The sequence below is a fragment of the Stegodyphus dumicola genome, chromosome 4, assembly GCF_044657685.1.
Source record: "Stegodyphus dumicola isolate Sdum_Otavi_A_Nest chromosome 4, ASM4465768v1".
NCBI lineage: Eukaryota > Metazoa > Arthropoda > Arachnida > Araneae > Eresidae > Stegodyphus > Stegodyphus dumicola.
The window spans coordinates 126,415,131-126,434,575 of NC_140771.1; the positions used below are offsets into that span (position 1 = coordinate 126,415,131).

At 31.0% G+C, this 19,445-nt stretch overlaps 1 protein-coding gene across 1 annotated transcript in view; it reads left to right on the plus strand.

The window, feature by feature from the left end:
• LOC118182412 (phenoloxidase-activating factor 2-like) overlaps positions 1–19,445 on the plus strand; it is a 53,517-nt gene that overhangs the window by 6,356 nt on the left and 27,716 nt on the right. The window lies entirely within an intron of this gene.

Below are 19,445 nucleotides of genomic sequence, written 5' to 3' on the forward strand. Positions count from 1 at the left end.
CACGGACATGATGTGATAACTGTCAAACAACTGAGATAAGTTTTGATAACAAACATTTTCTGTACGCTGTCATTTAAAATGCATCGAATTACGTATTTTCAGAGCACGTTGCAATGTAAAACTTCTGCTAAATTCTAGTTCAAATCTTCGCAATTTAAGAAACGTTCAGTCAACTAAAAATTGAAATCACGCTTACTCTCAGAATGGCTTGATGCTATTAAAGATTTTGTGCTTGAGCCTGAAGTGTTCATCACAATTCAGCTAAGAATGTGGTGAATGACCGATGTTCTCCCAACTTGGATTTCTAATTTAACATTACTGAAGAGCTTGCGAATAAAATACAACGTTTTTAGCAAGCATGAAATTGACATGCATTAATGTCAATTTCATGCTTGCTAAAGAATTCCCGTAAGGAATTCAGGGATGCTTTGGACGTAGGGCAAAATAGATTAGATTGAATTGTTTGTATTATAGCAAAGCTATCAACAGCTATCTGTCTAGGAGGAGGGATGCCTTCGTGGAGCAATTTTTAAGGGAAATTGCCGGCATTAGATACGAAAACAAATCTGCAAACAGGCGTTTTGCTGCTATTTTGATCTGTGTCGAAAGGTTCTAGGAGGAAGAAAAAACCACAGGAAAAAAGCCCACGGGCAAAATGCTCACAGAATAATACTCACAGGTATATAAATGCTCACAGGAAAAAAGCCCGCACAGAAATATGCTCACATAGAAAAAAGCTCACATGGAAAAATGCTCGCTTAGAAATATACTCACACAGAAAAAAGCCTACATGGATATATGCTCACATGGAAATAAGCCCATTGATAAATAAAATACGTAGAAATATCCTTATATTAATCAATCAATAATTAATTAATTCGAACATCGTACACATACTTAATTTTTAAAAGAAAAATGATTTGATCATTTAAAAAATTATTCGACACATGCTCACATAAACGTTTTCAGGGGCGGTTAAAAAGAATGAAAACTATAGTAAAATTTTGCATGTACTATAATATTTTATACTGCTGTCCCTGTACTACATTTTTATTCCTGTAACTGCCAATCGTTTTGTTTTTTTTTACTCTATTTTTGCATACTTTTTATGTGTATCTATAGAAATATATGTTTGAATGTAGTTATTTAAGTCTGGAGCCAAAAACGTTCTAGACCACAGTTTCCAATCGAAGTGTGGAATCATTATGAAGCAGCTTTCAAAAAATCTCCTAAAACCACAAACTGTAATGGTACTAAATTCGTTATTTAATTGTAGCCATCCCAGTATGTGATTTTTATTTGACGAATTTAAAAAAAAGATTTAGCCTGTCAACGTTGATTATTAGCTATTGTAAATACATGGCGTACTGAAGTTATTAAAAAAAAAAAATGAAAATTTATGGGTGTACTCCAACTGCGCTAATGAAAATTCCCCCGGGTCGAGCAATAGTCCAACTGCGCCAATCAAAATTTCTTCCCCCTGCTACCTACAGGGTTGCAATTTAACTTTTCGAAGCCAATTGTAGCCAAGCGGAAAATAAAAATAAATAAATAGAATTACATATCACAAGAACAAGTAAAAAATATCTAACAAGCAGGCTAATTACTTGAATAACAGTAATAAATGCGAGAGCTAACAAAGAAAATAAAACGTATTGGTAAACATACATATTAGCATTACAAACATCTTTCATTTATTATAATAACATCATAAATTAAATAATTATAAAGCATTCCATATCAAAGTGTGCTAAAAATATTTTTTCTTAATTAAAGTAATCGTGTAAATGTTTGCAGAAATTAAATATAGTTAAATTAAAAAAAAAAGCTTAGCATGAAATCTATTATAACAACATTAGTATGCTTTTGGAACACTGACGTATAAATTGTAAATAAATTTAAATTATTATGCTAAGAAGTTTTTTCTAAAATTTATCTAGAAGAAAGGAATTAGATAAACAATACTACAAATTAATATAATCAATCAGGCCTCTCAATAAATAAAAGTGTATTTTTTTAACCAAAACTTAAAAATTGGGATGCAAAAGTTTGAGTAATGTACTTGGAAATATCTGCACATATAATTAATTAGAAAAGTATAATTAAATTAATAACAAGCTAATTAACAGTAACATTAAGTTCAGTAACATTAAGTTTAATTTCATTGAATCTAAAACAAACAATCGATCAGGAGCTCCGCATAACTGAAGTTTTAATGCTATTTTACGTAGATTTGAGTATAAAATAAAAGTTGCACTTCTGAAACAAGTGAATAATGTATTGATAGTCAACAGGAATTAAAATACAGTGGTTAAAAATATAACTACTTGTCAGAAGGTATGCAAAGTTGCCATGAATGGCTAGAGAAATTGAATGATTATAGAAAACTCATAAAGTTAAGCGCTACAGTGTGAAAAAAAAATTCTGGAATAAACATGTTAAGAAAATTAGATGGAGAAATAATCCTTAATTTATTGATATCCATATAAATTCTATGCTTTTGGAAAAATGTTACATATAATTTGCACCGAGGTATCAATCACCGAAACCGAGTTAATTTCTTTCTTTATTTTTTCTTATTAGAGGGATTTGTAAAATGATATGCTAAGGTAAAGGTGAAAATTTTTGCAATATTTTTAAAGAATAAATTTAAAAAGTGTTTATATTTTCATTAAATTTCAAGTAATTAATTTTACAAATAATTCAGCCTGAAACTAGGTTGGAAAATAAACTACATGCTGAAGATTAAACTTTGCTAAGGTGTTAGAAACATCTGCTATTACTAGAGTTGTGATGCAAGAATTTGTAAAAATTATCACTTAAATATAAATTGACATAAATACAATACAAAGTATATAAATTCTACATACATGAAAACTTGAGTACAGTGCAACAATATGTGAAAAAGGAATGGATTAAAAGGGAACTGAAAATCCCAGGATATGAATATAAGGGAGTTTGATTTTTTTTTTCGTTAATTATGAAAATTCTGCTGACGCTCATAATTATTAATTTATTAATTAAATATGTATTAGAAATTAAATGTATGCCAAAGTACATCAAGTGGAAAACAGAATAAATATTTAAACGTTTCTAGTATTAAAATATGGAATTTGTAACAAAGTTAAATAACCTTAAAATAACTTCAATGATTAAAAATGGAAAGCTTAATACGGGAATATATTGCAACAATATTAGTGTGAATTTAGAACGACTTGAGAAGTCCAATTTTTAGATTTAATGAAGAGAATGTTTTTAATTAAATTAGAACTGTTTACCTAAAATGGTAAATTTAAAAGTTAAAACCATTCTGCTATCTAAGGAGATTTGTTAATATTTATCTAGACAAGAAACTTATTTAAGGTGACCTACAAATCCGGTATTTGATACGTTGCTTATGTATCAGTTTTGTGTATGTCATTAATCTATCAATTTTACTATTCCAAACTTATATATATATATATATATATATATATAAATCAGCGATTAAAATCTACAACTTGGAAAGTTTTTAATTCTTACAGAGAATAAAAAAGATCTGGCTCATCATTCCTTTAAGCATCATAAAACTTTAAAATGAGTGTAAAGGAAATTTATTTTTACTTTAGCACATGCCAGACTTTAAATTAATATTTGTTTTGCATGCACAATTTTTACAATATTGATAAACGAAAATAAAGGCTTGCAGTGTCAATAGAATGTCCTATTAATGGCGATAAATAACTTTTTGTAGCACCCAATCTTCTTGGTAAAGAAATAGGGAACAGGAAACGTCGCGCAGTTCGTGGATTAGAAAAGTGGGGGACGAGGATTTTCGATCAAATTTGGCGCAGTTCGTACCCTACCAAATTTAAATTTGGTAATCGCGAATCATGTAAGAAACTATGATGAAATTGATGATAAAATTAGATATTTACATATATTAACTAATATTCATCACGTTTATGTGTTTATAACTTTTTGAAATATATATTTATGATTTATATATAATAAAGTATTTTACTTAATTTAAATAATTATTTATGTTTGCTTATTCTTCCAAATGTTTATATTATAAATTGTGTAACGTATATTTACTATTATTTTATTTTTTAACAATTAAAATTGTAATAATTTCTCACTGTATATTTTGTTTCATTTTTCTTCCCTCTATCTCTTCTTTTCCTAATTCAAAACAGCTCATTTATTAATCTTAGATAGCAACTGAATCTACACATAAGTTATACAGTTTTTGATATATATATATATATATCATATAATTTAAATAATTTTTCTTTGAACAATTTAAGTATGTGTACAATGTTCAAATCGATTAATTATTAATTGATTAATCTAAGGTTATTTCTACGTATTTTATTTATCAGTGGGCTTATTTCCATGTGAGCATATATCTATGTAAGCTTTTTTCCGTGTGAGCATATTTCTAAGTAAGCATTTTTCCTGTAAGCGTTTTTCCTATGGGCAATTTTTCCGGTTACCGTGTCGAACTACCTGTATACCTCAGCCGCTGGTGAGCCCATACAGCAAAATCATCTCGAAAGTATAAGCCAATATTGAAATAAGGAATTTTTTATTACACGAATTTCAGATGCAACTGTTAAGAATTCAGTGACACTGCTTTGTCGATGGTACTCAATACCGGGACAGAAGAACGCGTTTTGATGGAACATATGATAAATGCAAATGTTTAAGCAGGGCCGTTCCCCCCCCCCCAAACAAAATCTGAAAGAAATCATATTTTTCACTTTTTTCTTTTTTTCCCGCTGAAATCTGAAAGAACTTGGATTTTAACGATTGCCTAAAACTTAGAAGAGCTTTTTAAAGTTTAATAAGACTTAATCAACAGAGATTTTCGATAGACATGGCCCAGGTGGAACAGCAAAACATTTTATAGGCTATTAAGTAAATATGCATATAGAACTAACATTTAAACGTTATAAATATTCTGTATATTTAAAAAATGGAAAATGTACAATGTAATTCTATAAATATGGTTCATGTTTTTAATCATGTATATCATGAATTTAATGCATTTTTACTTAACTGGATCAATTCAAAAGTAAAAAAAAAAAAAAAATACTATTCTTAAGAAATGCATGTATTGATTTTAAATAGCTTATTTTGTTCATCAATAACAGACAGATTAAACTTGAAAGATAAATGTTCTACATTTTGCCGAAGGGCAATAGATTTGAATGAAAAGTGAAGTGGAGCATTAAAGTGAAATAACGCAAAACCGCATTTAGAGACTCATATCCCTTTTGGGCTATTAAAAACAGAAAAAGAGTTTTAAAATGTAACAATGGACTGTTTAAATGCACAGTAGGGAAGAGGCTTTTATGAATAATTGCTGAATGCAACCTTCGAACACTAATGATATTAATTTGCGTTATTGTCTTAACCACAGATAACAACAGTTGGGTTTATTTGTTTTACGTTCACAAGAACTCAGAACTTATTCTACAGGTAGATAGTTAAATAACGTTAAGCCTTCTATAATTTCTTATTCATTTTAAACTGGAATCTCTCCTAATAGAAAGGACAACTTCCAAGCACTGAAATACGAAGCTTACTTATCGGCTGTGGACTACGAATTGTCGTCGAGCGGGTTTAATAGCCAACTAATATTTATCAAATTTTTCCGCATCCATACCACTTGAATACTGTCCTATTAATTTGCATCTTTTGGAAAGTGTAAGGTAGGTGAAGTGGTTAAATGAAAAAAATAAAAGATCTGTTCGTTAGTTGTTTTAAGCACGTGTAGCTAACTGCCTACAATTAGGTTTGTCTTTGTGGAGAGCTTTTCAAGAGAAACTTTCTCGTACGTAAGAATGAAAGAAAAATCATAAATAGAACTAGGTTGGTTAATTTTAGACCTTCCAGACGCTTTAACGTACTGAAGTATGAAGTTGGATTTTTGATGCAGATGAAATGACAAAGTTGTAGATAACACGTATTCTCTGTTAGCTTTACACCAGTTACATGTAGTGTGTTGCATCAAAATCCCCACCTTGTTACAGTTACACTGTTGAGCAAAAATGATTTTATCAAATCAAAAGTAATATTCAGAATAATCGCCTGGAGAGGATATAAGTAAAAACGAATCTGAACGGCAATAAGGTGCACATTTGGCAAATTTTGAAACGATCTTGATACGTGAGATGTTGAGAACTGAAACTTGCAGAAGTGTAATATGTGAAAAGCAAATATATTTTAAAATCAGTATCTTTTAAAAATTTCCTCTTGTGTTGTTACGTTACTTTTTGTATTCAGTTAACTGTGGTATTACTTTCTACCTGTTTCCATGTGAAAACTGCTCTACTGTAAAATAATTCAGTAATAAAGTTCCAGTCTTAAGTACTAACCTAATGACGAATAACATAAGCTTTGAACTTTATGTTACCTTCTTGTGTACACCTTAGCTTTTCTAGAATTCTAAAATACTTCAAAGGTTTCTAAAGTTACATTAACGTAAATTCTTTAATCTAAATTAAGAAAGATTTAATAAAGAAAATCTGTTTAAGTACAATATATACATGAAGTAAACCGGGACTCATGTGAAAAGACGATATTATTGTTTATTATTGGACATCTAAAATGTTTATCTATCCCAGTCGTCGTACACTTTAATGTAAATTGTAATGTCAAATAGCATTTTTGAAACATTACATTTCCGAAATCTACAATGCTGGCCGTTAAAATTGCAACACAATGAAGGAAAGCAAATATAAAAAAGGATATTTATTATAAGTAAACAGTATGGCATGAAGACAAAATGGCTAAATTTGTAAGCAGTTTAGGGGTTTACAGGAGTGCGAAATTAGTAGTAGCATCTTGCACCCCTGGCAGCAAAAACGCCCTTTACCCGGTTAGGCATGGAGTCGAACTGGACTTGGATGACAGAAACGGGCAATTCATTCCATGCTGCTTTAAATCATCAACTGTATCATCAACCCCACTTCATCAACCGTATTGGCTGGAGAGGAGTAGTGGGCCACTCTTTCAGCAACCCATGAACAGATGTTTCCAGTGGGTGACAGATCTGGAGTTCACGTAGTCCAGGGCAGCCCTGTGTATCGAGGAAAGTCAAAACACGATGTGCAACATGTTTGCTTACATTATCATGTTGGAAGATGGCGTTTGGTAGTCCTCGAAGATAGGGCACAACCACTGGACGTCAGATGTAAAAAATGTACCGATCTGCGTTTAAATTATCATCGATACGGATCCGAACTAGAGATATGCGTGTCGTCTACCCAATGGCTGCCCAAATCATCACACCAGGTGCAGGACACCTATGCGGAGATCGAATGCAACCAACGTTCTCTCTTCCTAAGGAAAAGAATGCCTTCGTGGAGCGCTCTCTAGGAGAAACTGTCTTGTATTCACGTTAGTCGAATTAAGCAAAGTGAAACAGAGAAGTTGTTAAGGTTTGAAGTTTTTCGCTGCTCTAAACTGTGAGCAAACCTTTCACAGACGTAAAGCAAATTATCGCTGTGTCTGAAAATACAACAGAGACTCGGAAAGGGTATAAACAACCCTTGTATTGAAAACCCAGTAAGTTGAACAGAAAGCACATCTGGTGCTTACAAATCCGCCAGCATTTATGGCGACAACTCAAAGTAGAAATTCAAAGATAAAGCTAACTTTAAATACTAATAGCCAAAAACTACATAGAGTAATTTATCGCGAAGTTGACTCGGACTTCATCGGCGTAAATTTAACTATCGGCAAGTATAATGCAAGGCCGAAGACGGGAGCTCTTATCGAAAAAGCAAACCTAGTAACGTGCCCTTCAAGGGATAGAACACTCTCTAACAGTCTCAAACCCTCATTCATATACACGTGAATTAATTTGCATTCTGACTGGAAAACGCAAAGATTTCAAACACAAAATAACTGGTTAAATTAAATAAACTTCACAAAAAATAGAATTATATTTTCGAATTTATTTTACCTTTCACATTTCATAGTTGATAACTGTGACTTGAAATTCTTACTTCGTAATATATAGATTTCGGTTACTTGTATTCTAGCAAAGCACACGAAATCTGCTTAAAGGAAGGTGGAGGAGGATTCATGGGGGATTCTTACAGTAACTGGCTCGTATTTATGTTACATATTAGGGAAAAGCGATAAATATAGGAAAAATGCGAAGTTTTGGGATCTTCTTGTCATACATTTTAGCTCTGTATCGGGAACGAATAAGTTACTTAGAATATGAGTTTGAATAAAACATTATGAAGATAACCGTGAATTTTTAAATTCTTGTCGCTTGAAAATTTCCAAAATGACCGTGCAGCCAAACCATTCACCAAGATTTAAATCCGTGGTATAAATATCAATGTTCAGCTACTCTATGATGAGTAGACCAGTCTTATTCGCTCAGTAACTGGTGGACCATGACGACTGACAGAGTATTTTAAATCGAAAACTAATAAATAAGTTACGAACAGTAGCAACTAAAAAACACCACAGAACAAATAATATTTATTTAGAATTTTATACATAACATATAATATTTATTAATATCTTAAACATACAGAATTAGTTATTATCTTTTATACGTGCATAAATCTTTTATTTTGCAGCACTTTTTTCTTCTGTTTAGGTTTGTGTGCTAAATTCAGGGATATACTGTGGTTAAATTAATGGACAACTTAACAAGCAGCTATTTGATATGTATTATAACTACATCAATCCATTCTTTTAGCCCTTCTAAGAAGAGTTTTGAAAGCATCATCATTATTATTGTATTGTTTCACTTCCCTGTTCCTTATCAATTTCCTTTTTATGACTATTGTTTTTCTTCGCCCGTTGATTTCGAAATCATTCAGCTAGTACAACTCTTCATTTTCTGATGCTGATAGATCAGATGTTCACATTAACACTTTCTTTATTTTTATACCTATAGTTCAGTAAAGTTTTTATAGTAGATATCAAAACTAATTCGTATGCAAAAATTAATTTTTTTTAATGAAATCACTTACGCTGAGTTCTTTCAGGTAATTTCCTCAATTTATTTCATTCTCTGAAGTGCTAGATAACGTAAAATATTAACTTGCATTTGCTTCGGTAAAGATTTCGCAGCACTTTACTTGCATTTGCTGCATCTTAAGTCATTTTTTTGTTACATCTCAGTTACTATTTTTTTTTCGGCATCATTTTTGTTGCATCTCATTTACTATTTTTACTAACAGAGATAGTTATTCTTTCTTTCTCTCCAATTGAAAAATTACTTGTACTTCCATGTCCAAAATTTAGCGATTCTGCCACTAAATAATTTCAAAGAAATTCTGTAAACACTGAAAGTTTCTTCAATTGCAATATAATCCTCAAAAGTTTTAATTCTTTGTAAAAGTGTTGTTTCAGCTATATCAGTACATTTTTGGGGAAGGAATTTTCATTCATAAATTCTGCCTAATGAAATCCATTGCGAAAGTCTGTTACGAAAACTTCATTTTTTTGCTTTCATTAAACGTAAAGTAGTTATCTTATATGTCCGGCCCCAAGTCTATTATAGTTTTATACTCAATTCATTTCCGGCAATGCCTATGAAAGACATAATGCTTTTTCTTAATCTAGGTTATCCCTTCATCCACAAGTTGTAAAACCTAATCTGTAGGTTATCCCTTCATCCACATGTTGTAAAACCTACTTAACATTTGAGTAAGGAAGTTTAGTTTTATAGAATTTAAATTTTCCCTACATTTAAGATTGAGCAATGTAGTTATCAATGAGTAATGAAATGTTATTTTCCTTTAATAACACTTATTTTTATATGAATTTTTCACCCATTCTTAAAAAATATTATATTTTACTCGCTTTTATTTATGAAGTATAGGAAAACATTTAGGAAATTTATGGTGTGGTGCCCACGATCCTCTAGTTCCATGAAAAATAAGTTTTTCTATTTCTAATTGTTTGTGTTTTCTGTGATGAGGTATAAATGCACTAAAATATGCTTACTTATTTCAAGAGAACTTTGAAATGCGATTTTTATCAGATGGGTCGTTACATTGAGAGTGATAGTGATCCAGAACAGAGAAGTGATCTAGAGAAGCGAAAAGCGAATGTGACGTGTCTAAAATAAAAGTTTAGTTCAGAAGGATTTGCTTTTGATTAAGCTTAAACTCCTACTGGTTGTTCAAATTTCAATTCTCATATTTGAAGTTATTGGCTGAAGCGTTATATAACTGTTTGCGCCATTAACTTCATACGGCATTCATTTAATAGCGATTAGTTTTGAAGTGCCGCAATTCAGAGATTGTTATTATTATAAACAGTTACTATTTTTAAGACAAATAGGAGAACATAACCAAATTAAAAATAGAGAATTTGAGGATTATTTCAAATTAAAATTATAATTTGGATTTCCATATTTTTAACTTGTGTATTCAAAGAATCTTTTACAGGAAAGGCGTTAGAAAATTAATAGTATAGGAATAGAAGTCATGAAATTTTGAAATAAAAAATGTGAAATGAAATAATTTTTAAAAATGTAGGATATATTTTTTAAGAATAATCCAAGTTTTTAGGGTCCTATTGAAATTTGAGGTTTGGAAGATGTCCTTCTTCTTAAAAAGTCCAAATTATAATCATGGTTCTTCGAAGAAGATTTTCAAGCTTTTTTCACAGAATACCAAGAATAAAAAAAACTTTCACATCCGCACTACTTACTTTGATACATTACATCAAATCTCAACATTTTATAACGCTCTAATTTTCGTATTTATATTTTAATGTCATAAATATTATAATATTCTATTAAAATTACGGTTTCATTTTTTATTTATTTTTCATTTTCAAATCCTAATTTTGTACAAATTGAAAGCTCTGGAATTTTCTAAAAATTGTCGAATGATGGATATATTAATTCATTTTGCTCTTTTAGGCTTTATATAGTACAAGATGAAGAGGTATTTGTATTAAAGTTTTAAGTTATCAGAAAAATCTGAAGGCTTTTCGTGCATGTACTAAGTTCATCTCAGCATTTATAAGATTATCAAAGATTGAATTAAATTACTAACGACTGGTAATTCTCTTAAGAATTCAGTCCTCGGTGGCAGAAATTGCTGGCTGTGAGTGAGGCTTATCTCAAATCTTCCAAAACATTATGCAAATTCAAGCTAGTTTTCCCTTAGAATGTAATGTGTTATATGAAGGCCATACAAAGCATTCCTTACGTGCTTTGATACAATATTTGACCTGCCTGTCTTCAGATTTTAAGCGATAAATGAATTGCACACTGTCAAATCACCCTTCCCTGCAATTATGTGCTTTTGTAATTTCACGTCAGTCTGTCACATATAGAAATTTTTCTATTGTATTTTCAAGTGAAAAAAAAATTATTTCATTTTTTTCCTTTTGCGAGTGTGGTTTTCGACGTCATTTGAATATATACCATTGATGTGTTTGAAATGAATGGTCTAAGTTCAAAGTGATATGGTGAAGAATTAAAAAAAAAATATATAAAATAGACATTTTCACAGACACATGTGAAAACATATGTCAATCTGAACTGCAATTATGCTTTGCAATTCAAACTAACATAACTAGAAAATACAATGGGCAACTTACTGTGAAGTTTTTTTCTTTTTCAATTGTTCGCAGTCTTTTTCTCTATCTCTACATATAATAAAAGAAAGAGTCTGTCTGTGTGTGTGTCCTTAATTCGCGCTGTGCGTAAGCTAATAAACCCACGGCTACGAAATTTGGTATAAGGTGCATTTAGACAAGAGCCAGTGCACCTCGAAGCGATGTTTTCAAAGTTCGAATTCGAATTTTTTTATTTTATGTTTTGTAACGAAATCGCGTCATTTTGAAACATAATGGGCTATAGGAAAGCGAGATTTTACTCTACACACTCCATTTTCACATCGTCATGAAATGTAGGCACTTAGCTATTTTACGAACTTAAAATAAATGTCGAGTTTCAATAAATCGATTAAATACGAATTTATTTAACAAATTGAACTTAACACCTTTTCAACGGGAAATTTTTTTTTTTTTTTTTTTTTTTTTTTTTTAAGTTTATTTTTTAAAATGTACAGTTTATTTTTCTTTAATTTTGGGACACGTTAAACTTTCATCCTTGCAACTGCTTTTACAAAAAGAGTTTTGGAAAAATGATAATATTTTGTATTTTTAAAATTTTTTTTAAATGAAGCTTCCGAGTACACTTCTGACATCTCACATCTTTAAAAATGTGATTTTGGCAACAATTTTCCTTTCTTATTGTTGTTGATAGATTTTTGATGAAATCGCATCATTTGAATAGTTTCATTTTTTTAGAAATATGGGTTTGGCTACAATTTTTCATCATATTTCTTATCTCTCTGTTTTTAAGAGATTGGCATATTTCATTGTCATTTTTTATATATATAATATAATACATTTTTATTGATTTTTTTTTATAAAGTTGTTCTGCAGAGTAAAATTCTGCCCGGAATTTTTTTTTTTAGTTTCTTTCATGTTATTTTTTGCTTATTTCGCTGTTTGTAAGATATTGAAAAGTTTTGCATGATTTTTTTTTTTTTTTTTTTTTTCTTCAACGGAAAGTTGGTTAATTTTTTATTAGGATAATTAATATTTGTATTAAGGGATATAGCTTATTTCATTGTAATTTTTTTCTCTTGAAAGTATAAGATAAAATATCATTAATTATACTTTGCTTTTCAGAATTTTTTGTTTTGTGTATTCTTTTATTTATTGCTTATTTCACTGTTTTTAAGATATTGAAAAGTTTTGAGTGATTTTTTTTAGGAAACAAAGTTCTTAACCTCCTTTATACCATTTGAGTTCTCAAGATTTTGCAAAGGGAAGTTGGTTAATTTATTTATTAGAATAATTAATTATTTGTATTAAGGGATACTGCTTAGTTAAATGCAAGTTAAATGGCTGCGATGTGACTGCTGACACATTTTCTCGGAAGATTCCTAAAGTATCATAACATTTCAATATTTCAGAAAAAGAATCATTCAAACTATCGAGTAAGAGACTGTTTAAAAAATTATAATTTTATTGTAGAATTTTTATATAATTTTTATGTAGTTGTGGTGGTGGTTAAGAAGGAGGATATAAATTTATGCTTTAACAAATGTTTAATGCACATCTCATGCAATCAGTTTGCTAAAAATTTAAGATGTATATGTTTTTCTGAAGCTACATCAGGGCCGTATGCAAGGGGGGATTGGAATCTTAACAAAGAGAAAAAATTTGGAAGAACTTACGCGACCATCGGTCCCAGGTGTGTCTTCTAGGCATTTTTCCGGTACGTTTAAAAGCCAGACGAAGGCTGGCCGCATAGCGGCTAGTTTGTAATAAAAAATGCAGGGTACAACTTGCATTTACAGTTCATGTGTTAGAAAACAGAAATCTGTACGTTATGGATTAAGGCGTACTTTAATAAAATATCGTTGTATAACACTATTTTGAAATGATATTGGACAAAATAATGTTGAGACAATAAAGTTGAGACATATGGCAGTACGATTTACTCTGAGCTGAAAGAAAATTTCTCTGTTTAATTTTTTAAGTGTAAAAAAATAATTTGCATGAACATTGTCCAATCATCATTAAATAATGTAATAAGATTTCATTGTTTCTTTTCATTCTGCTGAGATGAATTTCATCTTCCCTCACTTTATTGAAATAAAGCAAATACTGTTGGTTTTCATAATAAAAATCCATGTTTAATAACATTAATAAATTTTATTTAGACTTTTGAAACATATAAATACTCCATCTTAAAAAGAACTACTATTACAATTTTGACATTAAAATCCTTAGAACAAGTTGTCATTCCGGTAAAAAATAAATATGTTTCCCTTATTTGTTGCTCGATGTTTATTTTCTGTTATTACCAGTGAAAGTTATTTTAATTTTAAATTCACAGAATTGAACAAATATAGTGCAGGAAATAATTATAAATTATTTTCTAAACCTTAAACAGAAAGTAATTTTTAGTGTATTCTTACAAATCTTCTTTAACGTATGTTTATTTCATTAGCAATATAAAACTATGCTTATTCAATTTCTAAGTCTTCGGAAGTTTGAAACAAGTCTTCATTAAGAAATTTTGTATAATTATCGCTGCCAAATTATTTGGGTTTTCCTGAGGCCGCATGTGATTAATATCCGATTTGTCTTCCTTAATTTTTCAAACCACTTCTCCCAAACATTGATGGATATATTGTTCTGTCCTAAGACTTTGTAGATATCCAATTTTATTTTCTTCAGCAGTCTTTTTTTCTATTACATTAAAAATATTATTTTGTTACGTAAGATGCAGGATATATATTTTAAAGTAGCTAAAAAAATAACGCTTTACATCACTAAAGCTCTCTCACGGAACAAAACTTTCAGTTTGCTGAATTCTTTGAAATCCGATAAAGTTTTCAAAGCACTTAATATATAATTCGCTGATAAAAACCATCCAGCACATAATTTTAATTAGTTAGTGACCAAAGCATTGCCAAACGTGAGAAATAGACAAGCCATTCTTTTCTTTAAGAAGAAGAAGAATTACAAATTTATTTTAATCACAAAGAAGAAACAAGAAATATTGCATTGTACCTCACTTTCGAATGCATACAAAGGCTGCATAATGCATTTTATACACGAAGATAAGTACAATTAAATAAACAAAACTTCTCCTTTAAATTGCAAAACATGGCGAAATACCCCGTTTACTATAGTCGTAAATTAAAAACATCTGAAGAGCGGATTGACAAGAAGCTATGTGCATGAATGTTTTGTGTTTTGAAATAAGTACGAATTTACAAACAAATGTGCTATCTTTTTTTTTTTTTTTTTTTTTTTTTTTTTTTTAGGAATAAAACAAGGGTACTTCTATTACCTTGGCACTTCACCTTGGAAAGTTAAAAATGGCCGTATATGTGCTATATGCAATAAAGAAAACTATTTTTCTTCTCAAAGCATAACAACAACAATGTGGAAACTCGGTCATGTCCAATATGTAAGCAACAAACGGGAAAAAATTGAAAACGAATAGAATTCATTCGGATTTTGTTAGAAATTAACACAGATCATGAGATATAATCGACAGCATGGTAAAAGGAAAGAAAATGACTGAAAAATAATTAAATAGTAATAATAATAAATGAAAACGTAAGATTTTGAGTGGCAATTTTAGTGGAGATCTAATATGGCATGTGATGATCTCTACTTAAAACACGTGCCCTACACCATCCATTCTTGCCAAAAATAAGATCATCTATAAAAGTATGAGGTATCTGCTTCCATTCACGGAGCAGATATAGTCTTTACTCATAAAGTTAGAATGAAGTTAGCACACAGAAAAATTCAATATTTTTCAAGCATATTCATGTGTGCTTATTACGATTCAGTCGGGTGATCTCAATGACCGTTCCACTATGAAGCAATTTTTCTCAAATACTGACCGACAGTGAGAACCCCAGGAACTCGCGCATTATTAAATTCCTACTATTAGCTCCCACTGTCCCTATACCTTGTTCAAATTTTCAATCGTTAATAAAATACTTTTTATGCATCCACTCAAGTTCAAATACATTTTTTTAAACTGGTAGTAAAATACAGCTTTTTCACATATTAAAGTCAATTCCTACTTATTTATTCCTGTTTATAGGAACTAAAGATATGCTGTTTTTTAATTACAAATAATGACCGTTTATTAGGAATTCACATGTGCTGTTAAAATTAATTTTATAACATCTTATAAATAATAGTACATGACTGTGATAAATGAGATTGTAATATTTAACAAAAATAAGTGGCAACAGTAAGACAGAGTTCTAAAGATTTTTAAAGTGTATCGAATTAAAGAATTGTAGTTTTATAGAGCTGGAGGAAGCGGATGTAATGTCCCATTATGTAGCGAAAATTCTCCCCATATTTCTATGTTAACGTGATAATAATATATGTTTAAAATGTACTTTAAAATGTCCCTTTCTTTACAAACGGAGAAGGCGAAAAGAAACTACAACACAAGGCAAGCGACGATTAGAGAAAGGAAATCAGTGTATGTATCACTGAATTGTGTAAAATCATTAGATGAAATATTAATTAAAGAACTGGACTGCTCGAAACTCACTGGAAAGGCTCTTTGCAATAATGAACCGTTACAAGAGATGAATAGAATGAGAAATTATGGACCACCATCAGCTTCATAAATTAAAAACGAAAAATGTTAATAAAAAGTAACAAAAATAAATTTTTTCTTTGCTGACCTAATTAGGAATTCACTTAATTTTTTTTTCACATTACTTGTAACTGATAAAAATGTGGCTTTTAGACTCTGGCCGTGAGCAAGAATATAAATTTATATATTATATTACAGTCACAGCAGTGCGTCAGAAGATGGGAAGATCATTCCGACAAAAGATGCTAATCTCTACCCAAACCATTAAACCACTGCCTCTGTATGTGTGCATTTCGCTGATCTTACTAGCGTGATAATGAATTATAGGCATTCTCCAGTCCGATAACCGTCGGGAATTACTCTGTATGCTAAACCATGATTCATCCATAGCATTTCAAGTACTCTCCTGGGTAAAATACAATTAAGATGATCTCGAGATTAGTGTAAAAGGACCATTTGCGCGAGGGTATCATAAGAATACAAACCAATGTCTTTCCTGCAGATGATATTCATGTAGATAGCTGTAAAGAATTTTCAAAGAATCCAGCTCTTGACGACGCTGCGAGGTTAAAATTAAGTTAATATACAGTTTCTGACCTGTAGCTATGCCGACAGACTAGAAAGCACTCATCTTGAATGTTTGTGACCCTTGTACCTCCACCAACTGGTATTCGCGACACAATTGCTTCGCTTTGATACTAGTTCCCCCAAAATGGGACTAATATTTAAGACGTTCGCTGCTTTCGACTATTCTTCACCTCTTTCGAGATATCCTATTATTTCCCAATGCCTGGCGTCATTCCGCTGATGTCATTTACTCATTATTCAAAATTTCGTTAGTTCGATTTTCCTTCTGAAGTGCGTAAAGCACAGATTCAGATTGTGCAGAATGCAGACCGTTTTTATACATAACAAATTTCCTTGAATATGATGGTATGCATTTTTTTTTTTTCTGCAGTTTAGTTTATGCTCACATACTTCTTCTACGAATGCAAGCCGCTCATACGGGATAGTGGTTAGTGTCACTGATTGCCGTAACGAAGGGCCCGGGTTCGAATTACCAAGAAAGCATTTTTGAAAGCGTACAATGTCTGTGGGGTAAGGTGGCTCTCAAAATACACGGCGAGCTGAAATTCTCTCGAGAGTTTGGTGAGAGGGAAAGAGGAGTGAGAAATCCTCCGATCGCCTGCCGAGTGTTCTTCCTCAGAATTCCACCCGGGGCGGAAGCTAGTCAGCAAGACCTGGCATAACCTAATATACCTAGATGGATGCATAGGTGCGGTCTTGCTTTAACCTGTACCTGTTATGTATGAAAACTTTATAGCTATGCTTATTTCTTTCGCCGAATATGTTTCTTTTATTGCTTAATTTTGAACATTAGTGAATAATGATGAAGGGGTGATTTACTAGCTAATTAATTATGTTTACCAACAATTCTCCCTCGAAAGTTACGATGTGATGGCAAGTTATCGCTCTTTGCTGAAACTAACTGTGGCAACAAGAGATTATACAAAAGGTAAAAGATGACCTTTTCCCCTCACCGCTGATGAGTTAAAGTAATACTACACAAAATGTAAGTCTCCTTGAGTAAAGCTGCTAGCTGGAAATTTGTAATAAATTACCTGGCTAGAACTCTAGAGATCCTACGTAAAGCTACAATACCAACTTGATCGGACAAATTCTATTAATGATCAACACTTACCAAACCCATACCGAATGTGTGACGTTAATGTTTAATTTAATCAGCTGCTTCCTCTCAGACAGGCAAGCTAAAGCCGGAGGCAAACAGCCTAAGTCGTGCCGGTTACGATTCTTCCTCTCAATTTAAAATACTCCATTTGCCCTAAAATCTGCATAATTCTTTGGGCTGAGTGAAAGGCATTAGGCATAAAGGAAAGAATCAAAATCTTAACTGTTCATAAAACTTAAATGAAACGCCACAAGTGTATTCTTTTTTTTTAACCCAAAGGGCGTTAACCTAGAAGGACTATTAATTTCGTTTTGGCACTTTGATTCACTTTTCAAACTGTTGCCACCAAATATTAAAGCCCTGTATTATATTTAAAGAAATTAAATAATGAAGAAACTGCATGAATGTATGGATATTTCTTGCATTGTGATAAAACAACGGTACCTAGAGCCATAAATTTTGAATAATGTCATCCTCCACCGAATATGGGCATCTGGAAGCTCTAATTTGGAATTTATTTTATTAACTATTTCATATTTTGTCAGACATTAAAGAAATTTTGATTAACAGTCTCAACGATTTCAAAGCAAAGAATGGCAACACTGTACGAGGGAAAAAAAAAACCATTATCTCCAGCGCGCGAAACTGTGTATTGGAAATTCTAAAGGTATGCTCATTTTATAATTATTTTGCGATATTGCAGTTGAATTGAATTTTATAGTTTAAGTGCGAAGAACATGATATTAAATAAATAAAGGTAACACACGAAAAGTTAAGAAAACGCCCCTTTGGACTGTTATATAAAATTTGAAAGATTTCAAATTCCCCCCCCCTCCCGTTTTAAGTGAATAAAGCTGAATATTATCAATATCGGTTGCCTTTAAAAGAAGTAAAATTATAACTGTAAGCGAAGATTTTTATAGAAATACGGAATTAACAATTTTCAATATTACACATGGTCGATTTAATAGGACAACTAAAAATGCTTTGCATTAAAAGAATTCGAAGACCTTAAATTTTCTGGTTTCATAGTTTGAAATTACCATCTAACTTACTTTCAAAAATTACTTTCCTAATCTTGGTTAATTATACCAAATACTGTTTCGATATATTTTTTTCTTTTTCGAATATTAATTATTTTAGAAAATTATATATTATTTTATTGCACACTTTTCTCCTCCTTAAGAGACTCTAAAGAGAACTACGACATACCTATACTTTCCTTCTTCTTACGACATAATTATACAAATTTTTATGTAAAAAATGTGAGAAATGCTTGTCAATTTTAATAAATGACAAAATATATTTTCTCATGTTAATTTCACTTAAAAAGACACAAGGGACACATTCAAGGGACAGATCAAGTCAACTGTTATCAGAGGAAACAATTTCCTCTTTTCGTGTGCATCAACGCAAACACGATAGGACGAAGACACTGACTTTATCCGAAAAGTCTTTATCCATCTACTGTAGCAAAAAGACTTTATCCGACTACTGTAGCAAAAAGGGGAAAACAAATTAATGAATATAAAGTGCTAACATGCTATTTTACTATAAAAATTGGAATCAAAACTGTTAATTAAATGCGACACGAATTGAAAGCATTCATGT